The sequence below is a fragment of the Grus americana genome, chromosome Z (genome assembly GCF_028858705.1).
Source record: "Grus americana isolate bGruAme1 chromosome Z, bGruAme1.mat, whole genome shotgun sequence".
Taxonomy (NCBI): domain Eukaryota; kingdom Metazoa; phylum Chordata; class Aves; order Gruiformes; family Gruidae; genus Grus; species Grus americana.
Window position 1 is genome coordinate 85910497 of NC_072891.1, and position 19409 is coordinate 85929905.

At 39.7% G+C, this 19409-nt stretch overlaps 1 protein-coding gene across 1 annotated transcript in view; it reads right to left on the reverse strand.

The window, feature by feature from the left end:
* Positions 1-19409, reverse strand: part of KIAA0825 (KIAA0825 ortholog) — a 252939-nt gene that overhangs the window by 229713 nt on the left and 3817 nt on the right. Inside the window, exon 4 of the mRNA XM_054809637.1 lies at positions 12406-12498. The gene's annotated coding sequence lies outside the window, so the exon portion shown is untranslated. The remainder of the gene's footprint in view (positions 1-12405; positions 12499-19409) is intronic.

Here is a 19409-nt window from a genome sequence, read left to right on the forward strand (position 1 = left end):
GACTTATGTGTTAGCCAACATACAGATGACTATGACAACAGGCTATGGTTGCCATGGCATGAAAGACATGAAGTATGGGTGTTATACATAGCTGGTTATGAAAAACTAAGGTCAGATGTTTCTGTGCTGGACTTCTGAATACTGAAAGTCCATTCAGACATAATCTGGGTATGATACTTATTAGGGAAGATGTAAGAATAAACAAAAATTAGAAAAACTGTAACTTTAAAGAACTATTAATAGTTTTTAGAAAGATGATTAAACACAGCAAACAGTAATAGCTCACAAATACGCACTTTCTTAAACTTACACAATTACTCATATTTTCTTACACTTATTATACACTTTTACACTTCCTTAAACCGTGTAAGTTAAATATATGAAAAAATACATTTTTTCAGCACTGACTGTTTTTTAGATTATTTTATAAAGATATCTGTGTTATGTTCATGTTCCTTGGCTGCAGAGACCATGAAATGGTGGAATTCAGGACCCCCAGGGCAGTGAGGAGAGTGAGCAGCAAGCTCACTGCCCTGGACTTCAGGAGAGCAGACTTGGGCCTCTTGAGAGATCTGCTTGGTAGAACACCATGGGACAAAGCCCTGGAAGGAAGAGGGGCCCAAGACAGCTGGCTTGTAGTCAAGGGTCACCTCCTCCAAGCTCAGGAGCGATGCATCCCAACAGAGAGGAAGTCAGGCAAAAACACCAAGAGGCCCCCATGGATGAACAAGGAGCTCCTGGGCAAACTCAAACACAAAAGGAAGCCTACAGAGGCTGGAAGCAAGGGCAGGTGGCCTGGGAGGAATACAGAGAAACTGTCCCGAGCAGCCAGGGATCAGGTTAGGAAAGCCAAAGCCCTGGTAGAAATTAGTCTGGCCAGGGATATCAAGGGCAACAAGAAAAGTTTCTATAGGTATGTCAGTGATAAAAAGAGAATGAGGGAAAACGTGGGTCCCCTCCAGAATGAAACGGGTGACCTGGTTACCCAGGATATGGAGAAGGCTGAGGTACTCAATGACTTCTTTGCCTCAGTCTTCACCAGCAAATGCTCGAGCCACACTGCCCAGGTCACAGAAGGCAGGGACTGGGAGAATGCAGAACTGCCCACTGTAGGAGAAGATCAGGTTCGAGAATATCTAAGGAACCTGAAGGTGCACAAGTCCCTGGGACCTGATGAGATGCATCTGCGGGTCTTGAGGGAACTGGCGGATGAAGCAGCCAGGCCACTCTCCATCATATTTGAGAAGTCCTGGCAGTCCAGCAAAGTTCCCGCTGACTGGAAGAGGGGGAACATAACCCCCATTTTTAAGAAGGGTAAAAAGAAAGACCCAGGGAACTACAGGCCGGTCAGTCTCACCTCTGTGCCTGGCAAGATCATGGAGCATACCCTCCTGGAGACTATGCTCAGGCACATGGAAGATAAGGAGGTGATTGGTGACAGCCAACACAGCTTCACTAAGGGCAAATCGTGCCTGACAAATTTGGCGGCCTTCTATGATGGGTTTACAGCGTCAGTGGATAAGGGAAGGGCAACCGACATCATCTACCTGGACTTGTGCAAGGCATTTGACACTGTCCCGCATGACATCCTTGTCTCTAAATTGGAGAGACATGGATTTGATGGATGGACCACTCGGTGGATAAGGAATTGGCTGGATGGTTGCACTCAAAGAGTTGTGGTCAACGGCTCAATAGTCCAAGTGGAGAACGGTGACGAGTGGCGTTCCTCAGGGGTCGGTACTGGGACCGGCACTGTTCAACATCTTTGTCAGCGACATGGACAGTGGGATCGAGTGCACCCTCAGCAAGTTTGCCAACGACACCAAGCTGTGTGGTGTGGTCGACACGCTGGAGGGAAGGGATGCCATCCAGAGGGACCTGGACAGGCTGGAAAGGTGAGCCCATGCGAACCGCATGAAGTTCAACAAGGCCAAGTGCAAGGTCCTGCACATGGGTCAGGGCAATCCCAAGCACAGCTACAGGCTGGGCGAGGAATGGATTGGAAGCAGCCCTGAGGAGAAGGACTTGGGGGTATTGATTGATGAGAAGCTCAACAGGAGCCGGCAGTGTGCGCTGGCAGCCCAGAAAGCCAACCATGTCCTGGGCTACATCAAAAGAGGCGTGACCAGCAGGTCGAGGGAGGGGATTCTGCCCCTCTACTCCACTCTGCTGAGACCCCCCTGCAGTGCTGCATCCAGCTCGGGGGTCCCCAGCACAAGAAGGACATGGAGCTGTTGGAGCGAGTGCAGAGGAGGCCACGGAGATGCTGCGAGGGCTGGAGCACCTCTGCTCTGGAGACCTCAGGCTGAGAGAGTTGGGGTGGTTCAGCCTGGAGAAGAGAAGGCTGCGCGGAGACCTTAGAGCCCCTTCCAGTCCCTGCAGGGGCTCCAGGAAAGCTGGAGAGGGGCTGGTGCCAAGGGCAGGGAGTGCCAGGCCAAGGGGAATGGCCTGAAGCTGCAGGAGGGGAGATGGAGATGGGATGTGAGGCAGAAATCCTTCCCTGTGAGGGTGCTGAGGCCCTGGCACAGGGTGCCCAGAGAAGCTGTGGCTGCCCCTGGCTCCCTGGCAGTGGTCAAGGCCAGGTTGGATGGGGCTTTGGGCAAGCTGGGCTGGTGGAGGGTGTCCCTGCCCATGGCAGGGGTGGCACTGGGTGGGCTGGGAGGTCCCTGCCCACCCAAACCAGTCTGGGATTCTGCGATAAAACACTGACAGAAACATGAAGGGGAGATTATCCATTAGAAATCAACAAGAAGTGTTTAATCACTGTGTGAACTACATTCTGCTGACCATGGCCTCTGTAGAGGCCCACCAAAAGCCTTTGGTGACATTGATCAGCATTTCTTAGGAGGTGTCTTTAGGAAAACATTCCAGGCCCCTTCCCTTACATTTGGCCAAATAAACCTTGGGGGGTGTGTGTGTGGAAAGGGACTTCTGCTAATCACAAATACTGGCACTACATTATGATGGTTTCTTTAAAAAAAAATAAAAAAAAGACACACTTTTCCCACAACTGAAAGCCCTGCACTAAAAATGCATTATACAAGGAAAGGTGTCTCAGCTGATAACTGAACTACACATTTCAGTAGGAACTGAAATGTTAAATTACATCTTCGTAGACTAACCTATGCCAAAATGTAAATACATGTATTATACTTGCAATAAAAATAGTACATTGTATAAACTGTGAAATGCATTTTTGTTGTTTATATTAAGAATAAAACTCAGTACAACTGTTACACAGTAACATGAACAATCAATGAGGGATCTGAAATTAACTCTGGAACTACGCAAAGTAATTTATATTCACTTTTGCCAGGTGCATCTCCTCTGATCTACTTCTTAATAAATATCTTACCTTTTGTATTTGAAAATACTGCAAATACTGAAATTCCAGCTTTTGAATTTATTCTCTGTCCTTGCTCTTCAGACTAATTCCACAGACAGGCACTAGAAAATGTAGCCTGATCTAGCTAACCTCCCCTTTGACAAATACTAGACACAAGGAAACAGAGATGGATTCCAACAGAATAGGGATGTATCAAAAATTACCAGCATTTGGCTGAGTAACATGGTAACACCTGCACATTCAGGAAGGGCAGCTCTCTCCCAACCATAAATAATCTAGAGTAAGCCCACACAAACTGTAACCTGAATTTTAAATGTTCTTCTTATTAAGTACTCTACAATTTGTGTTATTTTACTTGCAAGTACTTGTGCACAGAAAGCATTTAAAGAGTACTACCACTGGATGATGACATGGAGATACAAAAGTAAATATGAAGATATGTCGTTGACGTTTGTCACTGTTTGTCCCAAATGAAATTAATTTATTAGGGGGAAAAAGGAAAATCCTTCCAATTTCCTTGAAAGTGATGATCTTTCACTTGCACACTTTTATACCACAATTAATAGTTAACAATAGGTCACATAATAAACAGCTGTAACACAATGCTGTTGATAACTAATTATGTCTGATTGTAGCTAGAGGAGGTTAACAGAGTATCTGTATCTCTAAGAACCAGTAAACACCTGACCATGAAATGGCAGACAGCTAGTTTGCTTTTCCTTCTCTCTGGGTAACCTCGCTTGTCTCTAACTTCTTCATTATTGCTTCTTGTCAGGTGATGAAATGCTGTGGCTCAAGTGTAGTCTGTCACCTCGCATTTGGTATTAACATCAGAAAGCCATCTCACAGCTGCAATCGACCATTGAACCCATGCTTCTAGGCACAGCAAACCCACCTCCACCATTTTAGGTATGACATAATTAATATTTCCTTGCATGGAAAAGAGACATGAGGTCACTAAAACGGCATAACTATTGACAGTGCGTAAGCATCCTATAGCACTGTGACACTACTAACAACATAACCTGTGAAAATGCATAAGCATTTTGTAACTCAGCTGAACAGAAGCAGACAACTGCAAATGAGCAAACAGAAACTTACGGTACGGTTGCACAAAAGGGGCTCAACAAAACGTGCAAACAGGAGAATGTGCAACATTAGAGAAAAATGTGCAAGTAAAGCAGGAAATACCTATGTCGGAACCAGAAGAATCCTGCAGAATAAACAGAAAAGATGCCTGGCAAAATCAGAACAAGTCCTGATGCTGAAAAATAAAATCATTTACGTTGAGAGCAAATGAGATCCTCCTTATCTCTTTGAGGAGGGTAAGAAGCATAAAATAGAAAGGAAAAAATCTGGTGGGAAGTTGCTTATTGGGTTCATGCTTCCCCTCATTAAAGAGCTTGAGAATGGCTGCTTCAGTAACCAAGACCATCAGGAACCCAAGCCATCAATGGCAGCTGTGCTGTATCATCTTTGTGGTACTGTATACTCACAGTTTAGGACAAGCTTGTTAAGGACTGTTTTAATCTTGTTTGATAATGATAACGTACTGTTTATTAATGTCAAACTAGTAAAGTATTGCTTTGAAGTGTGAAACAGGCCTGATTTATCTGTCTTCTATACACCACCAATATAGCAATCCCTAACTCCCTAAATGATAAATATACACACATGTTGATTTGCAAGTGACACACTCCTGTGAGTAGAGTTCCATTCCTAGTTCTACTAAACACTACTAACTTCACTACAGAGCAGGAGTTGGGTAAATCACCTACTCCTATTCTTTAAATTTGATTAAAATACTAAATTTTATTTCCTTCCTCCCCTTTCCTTTGTCCAATATATATTGTGAGCTCTTCTAATTAAGGACTGTCTTTTACTTTGCCTAGCATGAACCACAGCTGAGGTAGGACCTTAGGCTGGTAGGTTCTATTTCCACCAAAACAGAAAACTGTAATGCCAATCTAACTTTTTGATAGTGTAAGTACATGCTTCTACAGCTACATAACTACACATTTAATTTCCTGCACACGAGTAGCTCACTGCTGTGTCTTTTACCTCCCTCTAGGACTGACCTGTACACGCATTTTCAATACTCTTTTATTTCAGGGTCTATTTCAGGGTGGTTGTCTGTGTTTTGCATTCCCCCCTCTCCAGCGCACATCAGGGTCTGGCCCCCTCCTCTCACATCATGAGTTTTGTGTACTCCGTAATCAGAGCATCTCCTTTACCAGTGCTCCCACCTGTGTTTTCAACACCACTCTCTTCTTTCATTTTGCAAGTCCTTATTTTGCAACTCTGCGAACAATTCTATGTAACCTCTTTTTCCTCAGTCATTCTGCTCCCTCAGCCCTTTTGTTCTGGGGGATGAATCACTCTGGATGCTCATAGGCTTCACTCTACTGTGAAGACAGGTGAAGATGAGAGATGGGACTTGCTATACTGGCATGGCTTAACTGTTCAAATGTTGCATGACTTTGAAAGATATGAAGCTATGGCTGTGCTAAATAACAGCAAAGGCTTTCATGTGTCACCTGTTTTCCTTTCAGTTCTCTAATTACCTCTAACATTGTAAGACTCTACACTGAAAATTGCACCAAAATAGAATTTTTCACAAAGTTCCTGTACTGGAAAACAGAAAAAGAAACCACATAGAAATGAGAGCAACCTTCAAACTTTACTAATCAGATGTCTTATTTCTACACTAACTTGCTTATTCAAAAATTGAAACTTTACCTATACAACGAAGAGATAAAACAAAGGATTAAGAATAAATAATACATTGTATATTCACTAGACACCGAAAGATGCATACAGTGTGCAGCTAATGTATCTTCAGCAATTAAAATTTCAGCTATATGAATATTGCAATAATTTAAGTTTTTAAATTATTCATCTCAAAGTGGCAGAAAAGATCACTATTTAAAAATACCATGCAAGATGCAAGTCATGAAAAATTAATGTGAAACAGCAATCTTTAAGACTTGAGCTCACTTTATGCAAAACCATTAATGCTAAGAAATTCCTACCGAAATTCCTACCAAAATTCAAGTCATAGGAAAAAGAAATTTTATGACCTGTTCCATCAATTCTTAATCCTCAGTTGTATTCCCCCGAAGTATACTAGCAAGCTGTATTAACTCAAAAAAGGAAAAAGAATTGTTGCTTAAATCAAATCACAAAGGTGAAAATTAAATTCTTTCTGAACCACTCCCTTTCTCCTTCCATTTGCCCCTCTAGTCTTTCGTTTTCTGCTACACTCCCCCTCTCAGATTTCCCAATGAAAATAAATGCTGGATGGCTTTGTGTTAAGTCAGAAAAATCATCTATAGCTGCATTCTACTGTATTTGCTGCTTAACATATCCCAACAGTGAACCTAACATTTAGAATCTATCATATCAACACAGTCATCATGATCCAAGCTGCAAATAATAGAGAGTGTCACTGTCAATTTTGCTTTCTCACCCTTCCCTCCCTTCACTTCATCTGATTTTAATAATCCCTGTCAAACCACAAACAGTCCAAATTACCTTCTTGACACAGAAGCTTTCAAGGAAGAGACAGAATCTCAACTTTCATTTAGCGACTACAAAAGCAAGCTGTCCGACTGGACAAATATTATTTCCACTCTTGACAATCTCTACAGTAAAGCATGCTTTTTAATTTTCACTGAAGCTGCCAAGGGTTTGATATAAGCTTCTTGTTTAGTGTAGATTGACTCACAGGATTAGCAAACCAACAACTGTAATTGTGTTTAAAGAAGCTAGCACATTCAAGTAAAAAAAAAAATTGCTTGCAAAGGGTGACGATTGCATGTCATAAACTAACTGAATTAAGAAAAAGATTATACAAATAATTTCAATTTACTAGATCTCACAGGATCTGTTTCAAGATCATTTTACATTTCTAAGATTGACCAAATCGTTGCTGCTAGCATCTAATATAAATCAGAATTTCAAGGAGGACAACTTTATATTCAGCTACATCAGCAACAGTCTAAGAAAGGTTAGCATTTGACAACAGGAAGTATGTTCAAGGCAAATAAGCTTCCGCAAAAGAATGCGATCTGTAATCATTTTCCTCTCTGTTGGCTTGTCTTCAAAGTAAGCTTGATAACATAACTCGCTGCTTCACATATATCAGTTTAAAAGTAATTGATTTTTCTGATGAGGCACACTATTGTATAATTAGCATTCTATTTGAAGTTTATGTGGATTAATCAAAGCATAATACATTTTTATATAAAATATTTTCTTCACATAGACACACCAGTCTCTCTAATCATCTGGAAGTCTACTGCTTCTTAGTATTTTGACTTAAAGTTGCAGTCAGGTTTTGAAGTGTTAACTAGTTACATAAAAAGACAACTACCCAAGATGCTTGCCACTCTTCACGTAAAGCATTTGTTTAAATACCTGAAATTGCCTGTCCCATACACAGACCTAATTTAAGACTAATAAAAGCTGGTTTAAAAGATTCTTTCGTAACTAGTCAGAATATACCAAAAAAAAGCCTGTCTTTGAGGAATTAATAAAATCATTATGAAATGCAGAGGTATATGCCCAGGTGGTGTTCAGAGTTCCACAGCAAGACAATTCTGCTTTCTACTAATACAGCAGCATTTTACTGTTCTTATAACAGTTTGGGATGGCAACTGGTGCTCTATGATCACTCATCTTCATGGCCAGACATCCTCATGCTTGCCTTTTTATTTTGTTTCCCTTCCTAGTAAAGAGGAACAGTTTTAACAGCTTACTGTATTTTTCTCCTCTAGCACTGCTAGCCAAAGCACAATTTTGAAACTCAGGAGGATATTGATTCTACCACAAGTCTGCATCAGATTGGACCTGTATGTGCTTTTATGCTAAAAAAGAGAGAGGAGAGAGGAGAGAGGAGAGAGGGGAGAGGGGAGCGGAGGGGAGCGGAGAGGAGCAGAGAGGAGCAGAGAGGAGCGGAGAGGAGCGGAGAGGAGAGGAGAGAAGGCGGCTGTGGGGAGACCCTAGAGCACCTTCCAGTCCCTGCAGGGGCTCCAGGAAAGCTGGAGAGGGGCTGGTGCCAAGGGCAGGGAGTGCCGGGCCAAGGGGAATGGCCTGAAGCTGCAGGAGGGGAGATGGAGATGGGATGTGAGGCAGAAATCCTTCCCTGTGAGGGTGCTGAGGCCCTGGCACAGGGTGCCCAGAGAAGCTGTGGCTGCCCCTGGCTCCCTGGCAGTGGTCAAGGCCAGGTTGGATGGGGCTTTGGGCAAGCTGGGCTGGTGGAGGGTGTCCCTGGCTGTGGCAGGGGGTGGAACTGGATGGGCTGTGAGGTCCCTTCCAACCCAAACCAATCTGGAATTCTATGACAAAACACTGACAGAAGACTGTGATTCTATGACATTGATTTAAGCCTGTCCTGGTTCCACAGGGATAGAGTTAATTTTCTTCCTAGCAGCGGGTATAGTGCTGTGTGTTGGGCTGAGGATGAGAGTAATGTTGGTAACACACTAATATTTTAGTTGTTGCCAGGTAGTCAAGGACACTTCAGCTTCTCATCCTGCCCTGCCAATGAGAAGGGGGGGGCACCCAAGAAGCTGGGAGGGGACACGGCTGGGACAGCTGACCCAGACTGACCAAAGAGATATTCCATACCTTATGGCGTCATGCTCCATATCGAGCTGGGGGGATGGCTGGGAGGTGGGGCAGCTCGGGAACTAGCTGAGCATCAGATTCAGGTGGTGACAAATAGTGCTGTGCACCAGTTCTGTGGTACACTCTATTATTATTATTATTGTTGTTGTTGTTATTATTATCATTATCATCATCATCATCATCTTCCTTTTCTGTCCTATTAAACTGTCTCTATCTGAACCCATGAGTTTTACTTTTTCTCCCATTTTCAGTTCTCTCCCCCTTCCCACTGGGAGGGGGGGCATGAGCGAATGGCTGTGTGGTTGTTTCAGCTGCCAGCCTGGTTAAACCATGACAAAGCCTCTCTAAGTGAAGTCCTTAGTCTTGACTATGTTGACTTACAGTTAACTACCAGTTTGACTCCAGAGCAGAACTCATAACTGATACCAACCAACTGTATGCATTAAAAAAGCATAATTATATATCACTTGGGGTTTAAGCACTACTAAACACAATGGAAGTAGGAGACAGGAGAGACATCTGTATAACAGTATATTAAAGTACAAATATACTGACCGATATGAAAGTATGTCTACACCACATCTACTTAACGGTAATCAAAATAATTGTACAAAACTAAACCTTGTGTCTAACTGGTTTATAGTTCTGCAACTATTAGGGAAGTTAGATTTTTTTTAGAGTTTCTTTTTTTTAAGACAGGAACTTCTTACTACTTCATAAGCCATATATAAATGATTCTTTCAACTAGTTGCTCAGAGGTAGCCTTTATTTTCCCAGAGCATCCTCTCTGTATTTCAATACAGTTTTGTCTCACTTCATAACTTACGTCATCAATGTTACATCTTTATTCCTTGGTAGGAAGGTCAAGTCATCACAACTATGATGCTAGAAAAGCAAAAATAATGCATAACTAAGCGGCACTTTTGAAGAATATTTATCTGCAATACCTTTCCATTGCTACTGAAGAAGAAAGAAAGGAAAGGAAAGGAGTAGTTACAGTGAAAGGAATTTCCGTCTTCTTAAAGATCTCTTAAACTATACTGTCCCACTCCAGCCTGAAGCTCCTCATCATTGGACAGCTAAGAGTCCTGCAGCTGTCAGCTCATGAAAGAAACATCTCGTACTTCATGGTGCAGTTCATTTACCTCTATACTGTTAGTCTGTATATGCCATAGAAATGCCACATGAGTATGACTCAAGAATACTCATGGAGAACTCTAATACATTCTACCATCTCTTCTGGGACGATGCTGTGTCAAGAATACTACTTCAAAATATCACAGAGGGAATAGTGTTAAAAAGTGGGAGAGGGAATCATAACAACACGCATTCACACAGGGGAAAAGAAATCTTTCTTTGGAACCAGACTAGGCCATAAATGACTGCGTAAAAAGGAAAGACAATCAGCTGATTTGTGATGCAGAAAGGGGTTCCTCCTCCCTATCATCTTAAACAACTACTGTAAAAAGATATTACATTAAATTCTCTAGTGCAGAAAGCACTTAGCCTTTGGTTTCATGATTAAGAAGGCAAGTGTTCATAAATATCTTACAAGTAAACACCACGCACTGTGTTATTTCTTACATAATTACAAGACTCAAATGAGTTGTGCAACCAGCCAGGAAGTGGAACTACAGTGTAAACAATGTGCACTACTTGCCGATCCCAGGAAATAAATCTTTTGCTTCAGAACAAAACTGGACTGAAAATTAAAGATTTTTTTTTTTTTATAAGGAAGACTATATTTAAAGTTTCTAGACAGAAAGAGAGGAGAACATCACAGACTAAGGAAAAAGGAGCAAAAACTTTTTTCTAGGGTCACGTTAACATTTTAGCAAATTTCTTTTTCCTTATATTAATTTTGTAACATTTTACAACTTTTGTAAAGTTAAATAAACCGTGTAAGATTCAAGCTGGAAACTTACATTACAATCAAATTTTTAAGGTTCAATCTATATATTTTTTAATTTAACTGCCCCAAACTGAATATGGTAACAACTCTACCAGAATAGCCTTCAGAAGCATGAGTCGTGACCAAATCTATTTTTATATAAGAGTTCTATGGTGAACCTTGGAGTTTCCACTCTATTCTATTAATCTGTAAGACAAATTACGCTTGTTGTGACCCAGCCAACAGCAGGTGGTCCCAACCCAAGATTCCCTTCACTGATACACCACCAGTAAACAGCGTGGAAGATGTCACAAGTGCAAACAAAACATCCAATGAGAAAAGTGATTAATAGTATGTATTCTGAGTAATGAAGAAAGAGTTCAGGGATACAAAAGAGAGGGAGCATTTATTGAAACAACATATTTTTCCTAGATAAGCTGGTAATAAGTGACATCACAATATCCTGCCTGATGTTAATCTTTGGAGCTGGACATTATTCAGAAACTTTAAGTTTGTTCCAAATAAGAGAATCAAAAGCTTATTGCTTTGCAAGTGTGTATCATGGAGTAGCATTGAACCAATAGTGTGATTTTTAATATCAAGGCAGATTGGAATGATTCTTCCATTGTTTTCTTCTATCATAGTGTGCACCAGGGATAAGAACCAAGTGGGCTGTATTCCTCACCACCTGCTCTATCTGCATTACCTGATATAACTCACATGGTCCTGGTCAAATGACATGTCAAGAATTAAAAACATTGTAGAGCCTACTACTCCTATTTCAAATAATTCGCTTTTTTATCTGCACTACTGGATAATATAGCTCCCTAAATCACTTTTTCTTGGAATGATTTCGAATTTTTATTCAAGTTAGACTTCTGTATGATTGTGCGCTAATGGCAATGCACTAAAAAGAGTGGAGAGAAATAGATTGTCTGAATCTCTTTTCTCAGTACAATCAGCCTGAGAGATAGGCCGCATTTTCTGTCTCTTTCTTCACAGGCTCAAGAGAGGTTATTAGAGTTTCTGTACATTACAGAACAGACTGTATTCTGCTCCTAATGTAATAGATATTAGGGACTGCACGTAAGTAAATGCTGCAAATTACAATACGCATTTCAAAAACAGTGCTCTAAATTAGCTTCTACAATAACCATGTAAGTCCTTACTACAAAGAGATACCTTATTCAGACTTCTTACAAAATTACACTAATCCAAAGTTAATACCTATGCATTTCTTAATAGTTAAAACAGCTAGTCATTTTTTATAGCTATTGTAAAAAGATAAGAATTTATAAAATGGCTAATCCGAATAAAGCTTGCTTAGAACTATTTAAAACCTCTTAAATTTAAATGTAGCATCTCCTACATTTTCTCCAATCAATAAAAATTCATATATATTTTTGATTAGTAGCAATAAGCACTTTGCTATAAACATCACAGGTCTCATCTAACAACACAGAATTTTTTAAGCATTTATAGTTTATAGCAAGTCCATTTCAGAACATATTGATATACAATTTACATAAATACATACCGTCAGTCAATATGTTCTCTCTGTAACTTAAATCTTCTTGTTTTCAGTTTTAGGGACTATGCACAATATTCAGTTAATAGTTCATCAGTGATCCTATGTAAAAAGAAGGCAGTAAAATTACTAGTAGGTAGTATTTGAAGAACTAACACTTTCACAGATAAAAATCGTAATTGGTATTATATAAATACAATAAGACAGTATGCTTCTTAATTCCAACCGGTAAATAATAGTCCAAGTTCAAAATGTTAAAAATAAAAGTTTTAGCTTTAGGAGCCTCCATTTCTGTTGATACTTGTTATACAAACCATAGTGCTACACAGCACTTGATTTCATTGTTCCAAAGGTATAAAATCAATGGAGAGAAGATATGTACAGGATGGGAAATTAGAAGGCCACAGAATCTGTCAAAACAGCATATGGCAGCTCTAAGAAATGCTTAGCCAAGGTCCACATAGCGCAGTAGCTTCACTGAGAATAATCTACTTTGTGGTCACCCACTTGTAGAACAAGCAACTTAGAAAACAGAAGCCATGGAAGTTTGAGATTAATACTCCATACATAAAGGAGGCTTACAAGCAAGATGGGAAGAGACTTTTCATTAGGGCCTGTAGTGACAGGGCAAGGGGCAATGGTTTTAAACTAAAACAGGGTAGATATAGATGAGATATTAGGAAGAAACCCTTCCCTGTGAGGGTGGTGAGGCCCTGGCACAGGTTGCCCAGAGAAGCTGTGGCTGCCCCTGGCTCCCTGGCAGTGTTCAAGGCCAGGTTGGATGGGGCTTTGGGCAAGCTGGGCTAGTGGAGGGTGTCCCTGCCCATGGCAGGGGTGGCACTGGGTGGGCTGGGAGGTCCCTGCCCACCCAAACCAGTCTGGAATTCTATGATTGTATTAAAAGAACTGAAGACTGACTGCTGCATCCAGTAGTCATTGTGGATAATTAATCAAATCAGGTAGCTAAAAACTAGCTTGGCAAAAACATCCTACCATCCTTCTGTACCAGCCACTCACCCTGTACAAGCCCATTTATGCCCATTTCCCAGGCAGCTGTATGAACACTGACGGTGGCACAGGGCAGGTGACTGCAGTGAGTGGCTGTTGCAGGCCTCCCCACTTGGCAGCAGCGCCAGTTTATGGTAGATTAAATTGACAAAACTATGATGAAAATTATAGATTGCATGCATTAGACTTACAGACCTTGAGAAATTTTGTCTACAGAGGAATTGAAAGCATTTTTACACATGCGTGCTAACATACCTGAATATAAAGTTCCATGCTTAACAGCAACAAAATGGGAAAGCATACATAAGAGATAACAGGAGGTATCCTGTTCACTTGTTTTTGTTTCACAATATTTTAAGTAATTAAAAACATATTTACAAGGCTTTCTACATGTATTAAACTCTTGTTTTATTCAGTACTGTTTATTAAAAAGAAAGTGGTTCTTTATGTGGAAAATAATTAGGAACTCTTAGCACTTTCCAGGATTTTAGCAAAAGTACCCCAGGATTAAAGTTCCTATAACTCAGAAGTTCTGTAGAAGAATCAGCAAAGACAAGAGCAAGGAAGTTTAAAAGAACCGCATGTAAGTTTGATAATGGGATAGTCCCTGTTCTTTGCCCAGTACTTTCACATCTGTATTTTAAATTCAGAACAAGGACAACAAAGCCTTTACTTTTTCCACTGCTTCTACTAGTTTTCTGAAAACAGAGGCTATGCAAAAAACTATATAAAAAATGACAGTAAGGTTGTAACTCCAGCTCACAAAAGCCAAGAAATTTAAAGTTAGTCTGACATTCAATCCTTAAATCATGCAATTGTGCTTCTTCTTTAAAAAGCAACAATGCAAGTTAATGACAAGTTGTCAGCCCTAACTTTGAATTGCCTGAAGTTTGTCATTTGGTGTTTGTGTCACAACCTTAATGTTATTTAAATGTAGTTTTTAGTATCTATTATTTAAAAAGGTCTACTTTACGACAGCAAAAAGCTTTGATGGAATAAACCTCAAAGTGCACTGTAGTGCTGGTATGCCACTTCATTAGAAGTAGTGCATAAAACATATGCTGTTGACAAATCTAATTCATTAGAGGTGAGATAGATGCACTTTAAAACAACTGGATGGCATCATTATCTACAGTTCCTTTTATAAATTATTCTTCTTTCCCCTTTTGACTGAACTTGTCAGTGTTCCCTTTCCAGACTGTGAATGTTTTTGCCTTAAAATTCAATACCTTCAACATGTTTGGACAAGTTAAATAAGTAGCGTATTTGCTAAAACTGAAATTGTAAGCAGAAACATTCGCACTGATTATTTCACCTATATTAACTAATGAGAAATAAAATTAAGTAACAATGTATAGAGTTTCACCTTTATCAAACATAAAATTTAAAAATTAAGAGAAAAGGAAACAACAAAGTACAACAGAGCAACATTCTGGCAGCATTTTGCATTGCTATTCAGATGACTTGGATTTGGTACCAAATTGAATTCTGCAAGAGAGAAGATCAGGCACATCACAGACCTGACAGCTAGCTGACATATTTAGTTATAAAAGGAAGAATTGCTAACTATATTACTCAGACTTTTAGGTAGAGACCAATATTGGCATAGGAACTAAAGGCTATAAAAAGGTCCATAAATAAAGTTAAGCTGGTATTTGAAGCATGACCCATCAGAGTGGTGAATTCCTTCAGCAGCATTCCAACAGATAAAAGATATATAACTAGTCAAAAGCAGATCAAACTCCATCTTAGAATATCATTGCCTGTGAGAACATGAAAATTTTTCTCAGCCCAGTATGAATGAAGTCCTTCTAACACTGTGGTCTTCGAAACCCAAATCACAGTGCAGGAGCCTCACCAAACTGATGAAAAAATAAAGTGAAAAAGAATGCTTTTGAGGACTAAATATAACACATATGGTTAAATTCCACTAATCACGTATTCAGGAAAAATCTAAACTACACTGAATACAGGGAAACTGGGAAAAAAGTCAAAGATTCTTAATCAAGGACTCTTTCTGTAACATATTTTTCCATTTAATTCCTTATAAAGTGACCCAAATGTATCCATTAAAAAAAATAGAAGATTTTGCATAGGCAGTATAATCATACTTCAATATGTCAATACTCTGTAAAATAGCTGGATCAGGCAAGAATTTTGCCTTGTTCAGGAAAAGCCCATGTATAGCACATAGTACCATCCTATATATTTGTATACAGACACATGTACACATACACATACATGTTTTTAACTAGATGCGGTGTCTCAGATTAATTCTATATTGTCTCTTGCACAGACAAGCTCATTCCAGTATAACACTTACCCTGAAAATTTAAGAGGTGGACATTTTGCTTATAAAAAAATGGGCATATGAGTAACTTAAATATGGAAACACCTCTGAAAATAATTCACCAAGGCCTATTTTATGCCTACACAGATTGCAGCAAATCAGCTTCTGCAGGCCACTCTAAATGTTTAAACTAAAACCTGACAGATTAATTTACCACGTTTCAATCAGCATCTACCATTTACCTCAGAAGATTTACATCATGTATGTCCAATATGCTACACTTGCAATTCTCCTAATTAGTCTCCCCATTAATCCTCATCCTGCTTTTTCCATTTTGTTCTCTCTCCTGCCATACTGTCTTTACAATCCCATGAGTGGAACAGTCATATTTGTTTAAGCCTTCTGCCATCAAAACATGGGAAGAGTTAGCTGCAGATGGACAAAAGTATGGTGGTATCTCCACTCCAAGAGATACACCTCAAAGGCCTCCTGTTCCCAGAATCCTTTAGCGACCTGAATTCAAAACCATTCCACTTACAACATTCTTATTACTGAAAAGATCCATATCGTACTGACTGCTGCCACTAGCAACACCTCTTGTAAAGTCATTTCTTAGATTCTGTGAAGGGGGCTTCTGTTTACCTCTAAAAAACAGGGAAGGAGGACTTTGTGTACCTAAATTCTACTCTGGTCTGCCTAATAAATCTTTGAGGATGCTGCTGGGAGTGGGGAGGCAGGAAAAGGAAAGGACCAGGGCTGGCATCCTTAGAGAATTTATGCTTCTATAGAAGAGCCCATCATGCCTTCCCAAAGCAAGCTTCTGTGCTGCCCAACATTTCCTGGAAAGATATTCTGTTCCCAGCCAGGGATTTCAGTCCTGCTCTTACTTCAGCCCTTACTGATGATCTTTATGAGCAATAACACTGCTAACCATACAGCCCTTCTGTCAATAGTGGCACTCCAGATGGGAGAAGCCGCTGACAGCAAAAACCTTCTACACTAATAAATGTCATTGCTTCATTGGGAAAGTGGAAGAAAAGATGGAGAGAACTTATCTATGTCATTGCTTCAAAGGAAGTCTTTTATTCTTCTGTGCACAAGTGACTGCCAAAGCACCCCTTCTTCAAAAGATCCAGCCACTTTTTCTGCAATCCTTAGGTTATTTTCAGGAAGCTTTTCGGAGGGCATCACCAATCCTTATAAAGCTCCTGGGACTACAGATCACAAAAGAACATTGCTGTCCCTTTCCTTGAGACATTTCCCTCATAGCATAGAGTGGTATCACTGGATGGGAGAACGACTTAGATGTCTTGTATCTGGGTATGTCAAACCCAGGAAGAACCACACAGTAATGCTCACAATAACAAAACTCCACTTCTCTTAATTCCCAAGTCCACAAGTGTGATGGGAAACCATCAGTCCGTAAGCAAAATTTCTTGTTCATCCAAATGAATTCTTCACAAGGCTTGGTGAGAAAAATAAAAATTATGGACGTTCAGCTTATTTTGCATTGAAACATACCTCAAAGCCTACCTGAAGAGAAACCCACTTTCCTATGGCAGTAGGTTACGACATTAATATGATCTTTTTTTTTGCTCTTACTCTGACAGTTAATTCTGGATTTACTCTTTGGTAAATGCTGTCTGCTTTTTGAGTCTAGTAGACAATGATTTCTGATAAAATAAAAAAAAATTCAAAACACCAATGAACACTTTATTTTAGTACTGAATGCTTCTAGTGCAATTTTCATGAGACACTAAACAGATACTGATATCCCAGGGTAAGCTCGCCTTCCACCATGACCTGGAATTCTTAGGGATGGATGACAAACAAAGCTGTAAGAATACAATCATCATCTGCAAGATCTGCTGATGACAGGGGTTTCACCTTAACTTAAGGGACAACGGAACAGTTACAAGGAACCGCTATGATAGTCTGTCAACCTCGCCTTAAGTACCAAATCTATGTCATCAGACATGTGACATTGTATGTCACAATTTTATATAATCTTGCAGTTATATATTGACAAAATACATAGAACTGTAATGTGCTGTAGGGTATTCTGATACTGGCTTGCTTTTGTTGTACCTTCATTATCCTCCCTATTACAATTTATTGCCATACTTTCTCCTAACTTCTTTTTAGTAGTTTTCTATTTTCTAATTTAGTAGTTTTCTACTTCTCTCCTTCCATTCACAACCATCTACACCTTTTGCCTGCCCTCTGTACCAACCTCAAGTATAGCAAACAACAGAGAAGGTAAAAAGTGTACATGCAACACGTTACCCCACTGGTTACATCATATCTAACTTCATTTTCTAATGTCTGGGAGTCAGGGTTCATGTTTATCAGCATCAATCATGCTATTGGCAGTTGCCTAATAAGAAATAGAACTGGGGAGAAAGGGGGGTTATTGCAGAGAAGAACCCATTCTGGATTATTCTGAGTATATACATTGCTATTTAACAACATACAATTACTAAGAAAAATGTGTAATTTCTGCTACTGTTATACACATTCACCATTCTGACTGCAGTTACTTTCAGAAGAATAGTACACAAAAGACAAAGAAAATGCATTTTAAAACATACCCAAAAAATAAAAATAAAATATAAAGCTACAAACACAATCTGAATGAGCTTATGCAGATTCTCAAAAAAAAAAAAAAGTGAGAGGACTTTGATGAAGGAAAATTTGCTGATCACAGCAGAATGGATCTCCTACGTATGAGAAAATATTAGAAGGTCAGTAGGGGAATTAGGTCAATTAAGTATTCCAGGCAGGTACATCGGATTTAGGTCAGGGCAGGAGAACAGTAATATGGTTAAGAAAGAAGGTCCAAGCAGCCGGGGACTAACGCGTGTCAGGCAAAGACAACTTGAACTTTACGTGGTAGGAAAGGTAAGTATTAAATGCAAAATGAAACCATTCCACTACTGATATTTTAAAAGAAAGAACAAAGAAACAAACAAAACCTTATTCGAAGTCATGAGTGACTGAAAGGGCACTAATGAAGTGCAGTTCACTAACTCATTAATGAGTGAACTAATACACATAAAATATACAGCTTGGCATCATTTACAGAAGAGTTATTGAACAAAATGCTGAACACCATCCCTGAGTGTCCCTCAACACTGATTCACTGACATACACTAATGGAATGTGAGTTGGCAGAAGGGCAGATGAATGCAAGGAGATAGGAGACAGGCTGAGCTTACAACGATCAGAAAAAGAAATGTTCTGTGTAAGAAAAACAGTTACACAGAAGAAACACAAATAATACCTCCTGAAAAGACCATGAAGAAGATGTTTTTAAACAGAAGTACAAAGTTAGGATAACTGAGAGTTTACACAGTAAGAGTGGAAGAAAAGCAACAATTTTCACAATGCTTGTTCTGCCATTCCTATATTCATCAGCTCATGAAAGAAACTACAGGTACTTTATAGAAGAACGATTATTATTAAGAAGTTATTCTAGCTTCTGTGGATTCATGTTTATATTATTTCTAATTCTTGCAATCCCTTATCACTATAGAAGAAAATTTTAATTCCTTCACTGTTTTGAAAAAGCCAGAGTCAGTGCTTCATACTGAAGACAGACTTACAAAATGGACTTAAAACAGGGCACAAAGTTAGATTTTTCTCCACTTGAAGGCAGTGTTCAGACACTTCATACTATTTTAGCTTTTATGACTGACTTTTCAGTATAGCTTCT